Source organism: Halichoerus grypus, chromosome 5 (assembly GCF_964656455.1).
Source record: "Halichoerus grypus chromosome 5, mHalGry1.hap1.1, whole genome shotgun sequence".
NCBI lineage: Eukaryota > Metazoa > Chordata > Mammalia > Carnivora > Phocidae > Halichoerus > Halichoerus grypus.
The window spans coordinates 94,840,265-94,853,361 of record NC_135716.1 but is presented as its reverse complement, the minus strand read 5'-3'; the positions used below and the strand labels follow the sequence as shown (position 1 = coordinate 94,853,361).

General features: G+C 44.2%; 1 protein-coding gene across 1 annotated transcript in view; it reads left to right on the top strand.

Moving 5' to 3' along the window:
* The first annotated feature begins 4,640 nt into the window (after nucleotides 1–4,640).
* CTTNBP2NL (CTTNBP2 N-terminal like) overlaps nucleotides 4,641–13,097 on the top strand; it is a 51,385-nt gene continuing 42,928 nt past the window's right edge. The window contains exon 1 of the mRNA XM_036122369.2: nucleotides 4,641–4,714. The gene's annotated coding sequence lies outside the window, so the exon portion shown is untranslated. The remainder of the gene's footprint in view (nucleotides 4,715–13,097) is intronic.

The following is a 13,097-nucleotide window of genomic DNA, read 5'->3' as shown; positions in this document are numbered from 1 at the left end:
GATTATATATCTAAAGGATTATATGTGTAGAGATCACAAGGATTATACATGCAGAGATTACAAGGATTACACAGGTAATATAGGTAAAGCACCTTGGCACAGTGCCTGATACCAGGGAGGCACTCAAGGTTACATTTCTTTCCCTTTCCTTCCCAACCTACCCCTACCCAATCCAGGAGAAGAGTGTTGCTGCTCCCTCATGGCCAAGCTGGCTCCAATATTTAGCTGGAAGCCAGAGAATCCGTCCCTGAAGGTGGTCCTTGGAGCCCCTTACCTGTTGCGCGCTCAGCCTACATCCATAAAAGGAAAAACCGCCAGGTGAGAAGCCTTCCTGGAGCGCTGGGGGATGGCCAGGAGGAAAGAAGACGGCTGCAGGACGCATTGCTGGGCACTAGGGGGAGCAATAAGCTCGGGAACACAGTGAGGGCCACGCCCCAAAACCTCTCCACTCCCTGTGTGTACCAGTCGCCCAGTCGGGCCGATCCAAGCAGGAAGAGAACGCTCAAGGATTACGCGGAAAGGCCTTTGTGGAGACAAATGATGGGAGAAAATGCAGGGATCCGTGGAGAGCGCACACCTTACCTCCTGCTTCAGCTTGGTACCAGCCTAGAGAGCTCTCCTGGGCTTCTAAACTTCCACCTCTGGGTCCCCTGGTGGAGGAGCTCCCTGGAGGTCGAGGAAAACCCGAGATAGGGAAGACTGGCCACTTTTCCCAGTCACTCCAACTTCTACGTCTAGCCCCCAAGCATCTCAGCAAGTCCCAGTCGCTCACAGCTAGAAGGAGTCTTATAGAGCCCCAGATGTTCAACCCCCAGATGTTAGCTGAAGGGCTGGAGCCCAGAGAGGAGAATGAGCTTGAGCAAGATCTCCCAGGCAGTTTATAATAATCCCTCATAGAGTTTACCAAATACTTTCATGTCCATCATCTGTCTTGGATAGTCACAACGACCTGGTGTTGTGGGCAGGAACTATTACTCCATTTTACAAATGGGGAAACTGAGGTTCAGGTAAGTGCCCATAACTCTCCTCTTCCCTACTAAATTTCCATGGCCACCCACCACCCCCTCCTCTCTTGCTTTCCCTTGTTTTAAAATAGGTTCGAACTATACTCATAACCCCAGGAAGATTGCTACACAGCTCCAGGTATTCCATAAATCAAATTTTAAAATATTTGTGGCATTCCCCATATTCCTAACCCATCCAGCATGATGGAGAGATGATAGAGCATAGTAATTATGAATGTACACTTTGGGATCAGATCTGAGTAAATATTCATTATTCATCCCTTATGAATTCCATGACCATGAACTTCTCTGTGCCTCAGCTTCCTCATCTGTAAAATGGGAATATTCACACCTTTCTCCTGGAATTCTTTTATAGGTTAAATAAGATGAACTGTAAGGCAATTTCACAGTGCCTGGCATGCAGTAAAGGCTTGAGAAATGTTTCTGGCATATACAATTTATCATATAGTCATAGAACTGAAATGATCTTTAAGAATCAGTTCCTTAGTTTCATGCTATTTACCAACGAACTTAAATGGAGTTAAGTGGGGAATGTTTGCATGCTGATTTGAATGGTTTTCCCTCCTTCCCAAAATTCATGTCCACCTGGAACCTCAGAATGTGAACTTGTTCGGAAATAAAGGCCTTTGCAGATGTAATGAGTTAAGACAAGGTCATACTAGACTAGGGTGAGCTCTAAATCCAGTATGACTGTTATCCTTATATATCCTTATAAGAAGAGAAGAGGATGTATGGAGACAAAAGACACCCAGGGAAGAAGGCCATGTGAACACAGGCAGAGCCTGGGATGATGCAGCTACCAGCCAAGGAAAGCCAAGGATGGTCCGAGCCACCAGAAGCTAGGAGACAAGCAAGGAATGGATCCTCCCTCAGAGCTCCCTCCCCCAAGGAACCAACCTGTCAACACCTGGATTTCAGACTTCTAGGATCCAGACTGAAAGAGAATAAATTTCTGTTGTTTTAAGCCATCCAGTTTGTGGTAATATCCAGCAGCCCTGGGAAACTTATATGGTTTGTGAAGAGAGAGAACTCCAACAGAACTCTAATTTTTTTTTACTCCTAGTCTAGCCCTTCTAGTCTGCTCTGTCATTATCTCCCCAAACCAGCAAATAAACATTTATGGAACACCTACCTAGGAAGTTTACCTATTTGGAGAAAAATTGACATGAGCTATAATCTTGACCACTTCTTATGAAGGTGTTGCCTGAAACACAGTAGGCATTTAATAAATATTTACTGGCAAGTTGATAAAGTAATAGATATACAAATGTTATACAAACTTAAGATATTATTATGAACCCACTCTCTACCTCTGCGTACACCTTTGTACTAGACTCTAAATTTATTTACATGCTTTATGTACCGAAGAATCACAAAACTTCAGAACTTTCCCACACTGTAGCCTAAAGGTCACCATTGGCTTTACAAACCCTGCCTGTTCACTGCCTTCAGAGGCGATGAATCAAAAGGAAAGCAATCTGAACACCCTTAGGACTCTGATTCCTACCAGGCAGGGATGATGTTATTCTTGCTAGGTCCTCCCACACTCACTCAGGAATGGGGAGAGGGAGCCAGGGAGTCAGGGGAGCTGCTGGTTGCCATAAAGGAAGTAAACCAGCCTGGGAGTAGAATGGGTGGTGGTGGGTTAACAGCTACAAAGGAAAGGAGGGGAGGGAGGGAGGAGCTGATTCACTAGGACAACTCTTAGGGTGACTCAGAAGCTAGCAGAAAATAGCCTGTTCTCCCACATCTGTCTCATTGTCGGGCAATGAGGCACTTCCTCATGGCAAATGCAGAGGCAGGGCGACAGGGAGGAGGAGGAAATGAGATTTTTCACATTTGTGGGCCTATTCCAGCACCTCCCACTCTGTGTTTTTAACCATTTCAGACATTTTGTTTCAAGTCAGGTCAGTGTTCACCAAGCACCTACTATGTGCCTGGCCTTCCTCCTGCCTTTCAGATTGTCTGGTCTCCTGAACACAGGGAACGATGTCTTTCCGTTCTGAATTTCCTATGTCATTACTTCAAAAACACTTGGGCTGCTGTTGAGCACCTCAGTACAGTCTTGCTGTCCTTAAATAGGGATGACTCTCTCGGGCCTACGATCAATAGCAGGCAGGCGTGGAGACTTTTTCTGGCCCTGATGCTGTTTTTGTACTCTTCCAGTGGACCAGTTCTGTGGACCAGTTCTCCTTGTGAGAGTCAATGTGCAGTGAGCAGAATATGGCACAGGTTTAGAGCCTTCCATCCTCATTGGAAGTTCTTTCTTTACCATTTACCAGCTCTGTGACCTTATTTGATTTCTTTTCATTGCTATCTTCTCATCTGTAAAATAGGCAGGATGATGTCTATCTTACAGGTTAGGATAGATTTATCATATAATAGCGCAGATTAAGTAAGATATCATATGAAAGTACCAGCCACTGTGATGACATGTCTTCCTAGATCAATACTATGCCCCTAATACTATCTTGCTTAATAATAATTGTTATGATCAGGCATAATGTATTCAAAGCAATACATTATTTACTCATTATAAATTTTTAACTGTATTATAAGTATTTATTATGTTGTATTTAAAATAATGTGGTTACTATTATTTTAACCAGCTAAATTGATCTGGTGAACTGGAGTGCAGTCTATGAAAAAGGAATCCAGAAAACTTAACCTCAGACAGGGATGCAACTAGGGATGCATCCTCTTTCTTCTCTGGGTTATTTGGTCCTGGGAGGGCTTGCTGCTAACAGCAAGATCTGCATTCCTGTGTTCACAAGAAGGGACAGACATTCCTTGCATCCTCTATACTGCCCTTTGTTCCAGCTTCACTGCAAACGCCATTGCCCCACAATAAAATGGGGCCAAGGACACAAAAATATCCCCTCATCGGACACGCATAGCGTGGAAAACCTCGACAGACTAATTTGCAATTACTCCACTTCTGCCTGGAAGGCAGGTCGGACCGGGTTTTGCTCTCCCTGGTGCTACCCGGTGTCCCCGCGCCAGGGACTCCAGCGCTAGTGTTTCTCTTCCACATGTCATGGGAAAAGAGAAGGGCGGGGCGGGGCGGGGGGTGTCTCCGGATTTATCATCTTTGCGCTCTTGCTTCTAGCACCACACCCACAAGCTGGTCCAAGAGAAAGAGACAGCAGGAAAGCCACGTTACCAGGTTTTCGACAACGAATTCTAAAGCAGACACCAAAGGGTATTTCATTTATTAACATTTTGGATAAAATGAAACGTTAATGTACCCAATCAGCCTGGGCACCCAAAGCCCGCCATTCCTAAGCTTCCCAGACCGGGAGGGTAAAGCACGAAACGCCACCGTGCTGCCCAGAAGCCTCCCACAAGGTGGAAAGTTGCAGAAGCGGAGCCGGGAGGGGCGCGAGCCCACCCCGGAGCCCGGGCCGGAGGAGGTCGCTTCCTCCAGGAAGTGACGCGAGCTCAATCCCAGCCTGGCTCTCCCCAAACAAAAGGGATCCTGGGGCCCCGGGAGGAGCCTAAATGACATTGGAGAAGCCCCTCCTCCAGCCGGCGCGGACTGGTGCCGGGGCTGAGGACGCGAGGCGGCGATTGGCCCTGGTGAATGCCATTGCGCCCGCCTGGCGGTTGAGGGGCGGGGCCTCGGGGGGCTGTGGATGGGAGCGGGTGGCGGAGGCGGCGGGGAGCAGAGCCCGGAGCGCCGGCAAAAGGTAGGAGCCGCCTGGGCTGGGGCTTGGCGGTGGCTGGGGGGCCGGGTTCCCGAGAGAAAAGCAAGGGTAGGACCACCGGTGTCCTCCCACCACCGTCCCAACTGCCACTTGCGCCCATCCCCTGAGGGGGCGGGGCCGTCTCCTCCGCCTCAAGGTATTCCCCGAGGAGGCGGCTCCTCATCCCCCGAGGGTCCTCGCAACTACTTATTGTCCCCCGTCAATCCCAGCTCCGTAAAGGGGCTTCCCTCCTGACACCCCTCGTTCAAGGGCCCCGCTCGCCCAGCGCCTCAACCTTCGGGAGGGCGTACAGGTTCCCATTCTCTAGGCTGCCGCCCCCACCCCCATTTTGTACCCCCGGAGGCCAGACACCCCTCCCTACACTTGTCCCTGCTCTCTAGAGTGGGACCAGAGCTAGTTTCACCCGTAAGATAAAAATCAGTGTTTTCCAAAAAAGATGGGTGAAGCAGAAATCAAGACCCGACCTAGACAGCCTGCTCCACAGAAGAAGCGGCCTTCCCGACTTCAGTTCTTCCCATCCCCCACTCTCTGATACTCAGGCTTCCTCCAGAAGCCCCTCGGCTCCTCTGTTCCCTTGGGCGGGGGAGGGGGGAGGTGGCGGGGGTCCAGAGCTCACCTGCTTCGGGGCTGTTTTAGACTCTGGAGGAAGGAGAAGTACAAGCTCCCCACTCCCCCTTCACCCTTTGTACCTTCCCTCCAATCTCTGCTCCTTGTGGGAGAACCCAACTTCCAAGGGCTTTTTAGGTTTGAGTTGCGTTTCATTTTTGCTTTCTACCCTATTTCTGCCCTTGGGAACTTGATGAAAAAAACCATCCTTTTATGTTTCACAGATAGGTGGGTGTGTTGGTTATCTGCAGAGTTGGCCTTACGTGGGTAGAATGCAGTGTATATTGTTTGTCAGTGAGTAATAGCATGTTTTCAAATAAAACAGTGTAGATAAGTATATAAAGAGCATTAGATTAGGAATGAGTATCTCCCAGTTTAGGGTGGGCTGGTCCGTTGCTCAGGGAGACTGCAGTTAACCTTGAAGGTGTAGTTCTGTTGAAACAAAAGGCAGGAAGTGTTTGAAGAAAATTCAGGTTCAGCCATCTAGGTTTATCATTAATCTCATCCTGTGGCCTTTGGTTACTCTGTAGCCCCTTTTTTATGGTGGGTTTTTCCTTCCAGGGGAAATTGAAACACACATGATGTTGCTGATTGGTTTTATAACACCGATATTAACTACCAAAATTTAGGGGATGAAAAGTAAGAGCGAGTTTTAAATCTCAGAGATAAGGATAAATAAAAGCAAGGTCAACTCCAGCTATTCACAGACCTGTAACCACCAAGAAGTGTCTCTGTATTGTGCTCATAAAGGCTTTGTCAAGTTGACCTTCATTTCAGCAGGTGCAAAATACTGATGATTTTGGCCTAATGTTAATGACATTGAATCCCCAGTAATCATCTATTGGTAGCCCTTCCATGTATTAAAATTTGCCATATATTTTAACATCATTTCTTTTGCTTTCAATCTGAAGTCCATCTTACTACTGTTACCTGTAGCCAAGCTAACAGCAATGAGATGCAAAGAGTTGAAATCATGGGGCACCTGGGTGGCTCTGTCGTTAAGCGTCTGCCTTCGGCTCAGGTCATGATCCCAGGGTCTTGGGATCGAGCCCCACATCGGGCTCCCTGCTCGGCAGGAAGCTTGCTTCTCCCTCTCCCACTCCCCCTGCTTGTGTTCCCTCTCTCTGTCAAATAAATAAATAAAATCTTTAAAAAAAAAAAAAAAAAGAGTTGAAATCATGGTGGGCGGTTATAATGGCTTTTACCTTCCTGATTAGACTTTCTGAAGGTAGACTTCCAGAAGTTTATTATTTTTGAATAGTTAGCTTCGAAGTTTTCAGAGCCATTCTCAGTGCTCACAGATCTGTTCAGAGATTGTTTCCAGATCTCCAGTAAAAAAGCACAAAGAAAGAACCGTGTGGTAGGTCTCCCCAGCAAACACAAAACTTAACTGTGATAGGAGAGGGTAAGACGTGGGCCCCCGGCAATAGCAGCAGAAAAAAACTAAAAGCAGAACAGGAAATCCCAAAAAGATATATCTTATTACATGAGCAGAGAACAGAAAATAAACTGAGGTAAGAGACTAAGGAAACCAAAGCAGTGTTCATTGCCAGAGCCTTAATGAGCAGAGAGGAAAAAGCAAATCATGCTCTTTGATTATTTGGCACAATAAGCAAGACCTGTCTGATACACGTCTGGGTCTTGGAAATCTTTCCTCTGACTTTTTCGACAACTGTTTGGTCATATTAGATGAGGAAAAGCATTGTATGCAGAGGATTTTTATGTATATGTCTAATCTGTGTCACTCAATTATAAATTCATTGAGAGCAGGTAGTAGTAATTTTTTTTTTAATCATTGTGCCTTTCCCAGTGCCTGGGACAAGGGTTTGTTAAACTCAGTTTGAAGCTGTCACCTTAGGGTAGACTAGAAAGATAAATTGTTGATAGGATATGGCACAACTTAATATAAACAGTCCATTTCTTTTTGCCTTGATTTAACTTTATTTTCCCTACCTGATGTCTTAGGAAACTCCCGTATCTTAAGTGACTCTAAAATACTGAATTTCCTGTAAGAAAATAGCTGATGTTTATATATATATATATATATAATTTTGTAATGAAATTTGAAGCCGACTTATTAATGTAATCATTGCTAGTCTTTTTAGGATTTTATTTTTCTGAGAATCTGACCTGAGTGGAAGGAGGTGAATTTAGGAGTGCACACTAGGAACTGATTGCTTATTTTTAAGAATGGTTTCCAAGTGTTTGATTTTGACAAGTTCCTGATCTACTTCAGGATTTTTTTAAGTGGATTTTTAGTCGATTTTGTGCTTTTCTGAACTAGCACTAAATACATGAACAGGGACACAAATAGTATTGGGTCCCTGAATGGAATCAGGCGGACCGATTATGGTGGGCTCAGTGCACTCGGTCTATAATGGATTTGTGTCTTGGCAGAATCAGGTTTGCAATGCTACCAGTTAATTTGCAGAACAGGATTGGAATTCTCGGCTTTTCTGAGTGTAGGACAACCGTGTTTCGAGGAGTTGCCATTGAACTGGCATTTGGTGGCATGATATGAGAAGCAGAGATTTATTTCTAGAGGAAATCTGTCCCATCTGTGGTGGTTGACCCCAGGAATGGCTTGTCAGCCTGCTTCTGAAGGCCATTTTTTATTTCCTGCATGTTTCTGCTAAGAACTAAAAATCACATCTTCGAAGTTTCAGTTCAAAGCATTTCAGTGAGAAAACAGCTTATTTATTGTGAGGCTATAGAGTGCGGGAATTGACAGCAGAGACTCTAAAGGCAAACCTGGGTTCAAATCCCAGCTCTGCTGCTCTTTTACTGTGTGACCCAGGCAAGAGCAGTTTTCTATCTCACCATATCCCATTTTCCTCAGCGGTGACATAGAAGTAATTCTGAGAGTGGTTTTTTTTTTTAAGGTTTACATGAACTAATGTATACATAAATCACAGAGCAAGATCCCTGGCATGTAGGAAGCACACAATATTGGTAGGTATTATTGCCGTCCTTATTAGCACTTTGCATGTGAGTTACAGAATTTAATATTAAATATTCTTTTACTCCTTTAGCATTTTAACAGAGGTGAAGAAACAGTGTATGATTTTTGTTATCATTTGATTGCTTTTAAATATTTCAATATATAGCTAAGATTCCTAAGTTGAGGAAACAAAGCTTATATCTGTCATGATCTCAGATATCTGATACAAGGATTTTTAGGAGAGTATGTGTGTCTGCCTCATAGAGTATGTGTTTTGTAATTTTGTCATGCAAATTATCTTTCTTGAATTTTTTGGCCTGAGAAAAAGAAAGGCAAGGGATTCAACCATCTGGTGTCTCCTCTGCCTTGTCAGTTGCTACACTCCAAACTCTACCATCTTAAGTACCTCCATCCTCAGTGTCCTATAAATGGTTTTGTAGACACTGGGATGACAGTACAGGGTTGCACCTCAGCAGCCTAGATTTAAGGATTTTCAGTGGTAATTTTCATCAGAAGTGGTTTTTGCCTTTTGAAGACAACTCCCCCAACTGCCCCCAAAGTAAGGAGTGATGATGGGACCAGGTGAGAAGAAACAATAGACGGGAGTTAAGAGTGGAGGTGGGGGGAGTCAAGGACAGGGGTGTGTGTGTGTTGAGGAAAACAGGACTACAGGCAGGCATTGAAGTAAAGAATGCAGTAGTATGGTTCTTCCCTGCCAAGTATTTCCAAATTCTGTATTTCAGGTCCAAAGCCAGAGTTTCTGATCTAAATGTATCCTCTGCTGCTAAATGAAGCCTTTCTGACTTGTGGAGCCACAAAGAATGTTATCCTTAATTGTTACTGAGTTCAGTAGAAACTAGAAAAGAAAATAGGAGAGCACAGGATGATGGGGTTTACAGACCAAAAAAACTTCTGACCTTGAGCCTTGAGAGCATCTGCTTGGGTCCTTTGTACACAGCTGCTAGGGAGGGTGAGGCTGAAGAGTGCTGTGGGTTTGCCCTCCTAGACCGGGGAGAGCCGGGGAAGAAGTACAGCAGGGAGAAGCAAGCAGGGATGAATTATTTTAACAAGAGATAAGAACTGTAAGTTACAAAGGAGAAAAGAACAAAGGGTAAGTAACAAGTTACAGGGAAAAGAGAGAAGCACTAACTTTGCTTTGGGGAGGTGTGGGGGAAGGGGTGCCCCGTCTCTCCGTTTCTGCTAACCAGTCCTTTCTGTTGCAGCAGGTGGTGTGGTACAGGAGGAAGGACAGAACCAATCTGATTCCTAAGTGATTTAATAGTGGAGGGTACAAAAATGACCAGGTCTAGTCCCATGTATCAGCTCCTTCCCATTGCCTCTTGTTCTTAAATTGGAGGCACAGAAGAAATTTTCTTAAGGGGCTCTACCCCTGAAGACTTCTCCACTTCTAAACCTGTAGCCTTCCCCACACTGACCGACTCTTAACACATTCGTTCCTCTTGGCAGTCTGATGACTTCCCATTCAGCATGTCTCATATGAGTGACCATTTTCCCCTTAAAACCAGTTCCTTTTCTAACATCCCTGTTTCTGTTAGTGGCGTCATCATTCTAGTCAGTCAGTCTAAAAGTTCAGCCCATCTGGGACTATTTCCCCTCCTGCCTTGTGGAACGAAACCAGTACCAAGTTACTGTAAATTCTGCACGAAATATCCTGCATCCGTCATTTCTCTTCCATCCTGACTGCTGCCATCCTAGGTCACACATTTTCACCTCATGCCTGCGCTGTTGAAGTTTTCTCCTAACTACTTTTTCTGCTTCCAATTTCTCATCAGTCAAAGCAGCTCTTTCCTTTCCTAAAACTATGCTTTTGTTCTGAAATTCACCTGGTTAAAAATGTTTAGTGGCTTCTCATTTCCTAAAGGATAAAGCCCAGTCTTGTTGGCCATAATTCAAGGTTTTATACTGTACATTTCTTTCCAACCAGCATTTTTTAGATACCCCCCTTTGAACCACACTGCTAGGTGCTAAGTTTAATCAAGTTGAGTTTGTATAGGAGAGCAAAGTCTTAGAAGACAGATATGTAAACAGAAGAACTGATACAACAGAAGGTGATAACTAGTCCTGGGTTATGAATATAGATACATATCCACTATGCATTTATCATAATGTAAAAAATAGCCATGCTATGTTTAGAAAATCCATTTCTCAGGCATTAAGTTAAAATTGTGATTTGATTAAAAGCTGTAAAAATTCGTGGAAGCAAAGGCATGCTTTTCACCTGTGTCCTGAATCACAAAAATCTAGTGTAGCAGAAGGATGTCCTTTTCTTAACCCAAGTATGGAGATAACCATTGGCCTGAACAAACGCTGTGTGTGTCCCTGAGCCGACTTTCCCAGAAACTGGCCAGGCAGGCCATCTCCTTCCTGGAGCAGATCAACCCGTCAAGTCAGAAGGAGTAAACTTGTTTTGATTTCTAAATTAGACACATGAATGGTAGAAACTGGCATCTCATCACCAGAAAAGGGAAACTTTATTATCCTTGCTGATGAAACCACATATGTGCTCCAGGGATGAGAACTGACCAGTCACTCATTTTAACTGGTCGATATCCTGTTAGAGTAGGTGGTGTGAGCCCATTTTATAGATGGAGAACTGAAAACTGAGAGGTTAAGTGGATCAAGGAATGATGAAGTAGCAGAGCCAGGATGCAAACCTAGGCCTGTCCTGCTCCAAAGCCCACACAGCTTTTCACTGCAACATACCGCCTCTCAGGAGAATTACTGTCCCCAAAGAACCTTGGAGCAAAAACAGTTACTAGGTCCGTCGTTGGTGATTTCCAGCTGATAGCAGATTGTTAAACTTTTTTTTTTTTTTAAAATCCATGATCTGATTTAGAAGACAAAATTTAAGGGGCGCCTGGGTGGCTCAGTCAGTTAAGCGTCCGACTCTTGATTTCGGCTCAAGTCGTGGTCTCAGGGTCCGGAGATCTAGCCCCGAGTTGGGCCCCGCATTGATTCTCTCTCTCCCTCTCCCTGCCCCCCCCCCGCTTCCCCTTCCCCCCCACCCCACTTGTGTGTAGGCATGCACTCTCTCTCAAAAAAAAAGATTTTTTTTTCATTTAAAAAGAAAGGAAGATAGAATTTAAAAGGTAAAACACCACTATCAGTTATAATATTTGTTGTGGAATTTTTGCAGTTCTGGGAGAGTCAGGTTATGGGCATAGCTACAACACAGATACCTTGACTGTTTTATGGCTCATCCTTGTACTGTATGTTCTGTTTCTTACCAGTTTGGAATCCTGATGGAGTCAATGACTTCCTTCTACATTGACATTTGAAGGGTTTTTGTATTTCAGGCTGCTCCTAGAATTGTGGCCCATGAATCATTTCACTGGAAAGAAAATCAATCTATATGTTATTTTTTCTTCGTTGCAGTATTTTACAACTCATGGTGGCATTATTTTAGAAAAACAAAAGTTTGGGGAATGATAGACACATAGATGATACATAGATGTCAGTGAAATCTTGTTATAATTTCATTTAAACTAAATAAAGTCAACTGACAAATATACTCGGTTCATACTTTGGTATTTTTCTAATGTTAAAAGACATTTTTTAATGAAAAATATTAACATAAAATCTATTATTCGTTTTCATTAACGTACATTCCAGTAGCTTAACTAATGTAGTTCTTCTGGTTTGGTCTTGTCTTAGATGAGAATACTTGAAAGGGTGTAAACAGATATCCAGGTAGACAGACCTGTTTTTAATAGCGTTGTGCTAAATGTCCTCATTTTGGGAGAGAGATGTTTAAATGTTTGTTTATGGGCATGAGGCCACTTCCTTCTTTTCCTCAATACACATACAAATCTTATTGGCAACAATGAAAGAGACAGAAGTATACACATATACACTTAGAGAAAGAGATGGATATTCACACACAGGAAGAGATACACCAGAGATGCGTGAGTCTTAAAACAGAGCTAAACAAGGGGCGCCTGGGTGGCTCAGTCGTTAAGCGTCTGCCTTCAGCTCAGGTCATGATCCCGGGGTCCTGGGATCAAGCCCCGCATCGGGCTCCCTGCGCAGTGGGAAGCCTGCTTCTCCCTCTCCCATTCCCCCTGCTTGTGTTCCCTCTCTCACTGTCTCTCTCTCTCTCTCTGTCAAATAAATAAATAAAATCTTAAAAAAAAAAAAAACAGAGCTAAACAAAACAAAAATCTGATATCCATCATGGTGTCCCAGAAAATGGATTAGACTGGATCTTCAAAAGATCCCTAAGTGTTAGGCTTCGTTTTACTATTTAACTGTAATCTTCAGGAATTCACTGAACAATCCTGGCCTCAGTTTTCATCTGTAAAATGAAGAGTGCTGAATTAGATTATTTCTGAGGTCCCTTCCAGATTTGTGGATCACGTTTTAGCTGAGGTTTTTCTACCACACAACTCCTAAAGTTGGTAAAATGAGAAGATCAGATGTGAATAGTAGTTACGGGGTAGCAGGAGTTGTTAAGGAAGCTGCTGGAATCAAATTACTTAGGTTCCTGGGACGCCTGGGTGGCTCAGTCGGTTAAGTGGTGCCTTCAGCACAGGTCATGATCCTTGGGTCCTGGGATGGAGTCCCGCATCAGGCTCCTTGCTCAGCGGGGAGCCTGCTTCTCCCTCTGCCTGCCGCTCGCCCTGCTTGTGCTCTCTCTCTCTCTCTCTCTGACAAATAAATAAATAAAATCTTTAAAAAAAATTACATAGGTTCAAATCCCATTTCTGCTGCATACTAGATTGGAGACTTTGAGCAAGTTATTTAGCCTCTGTGCCTCACTTTTTCAGTCTGTAAGATGGGGATGTGATGGTGGTTATA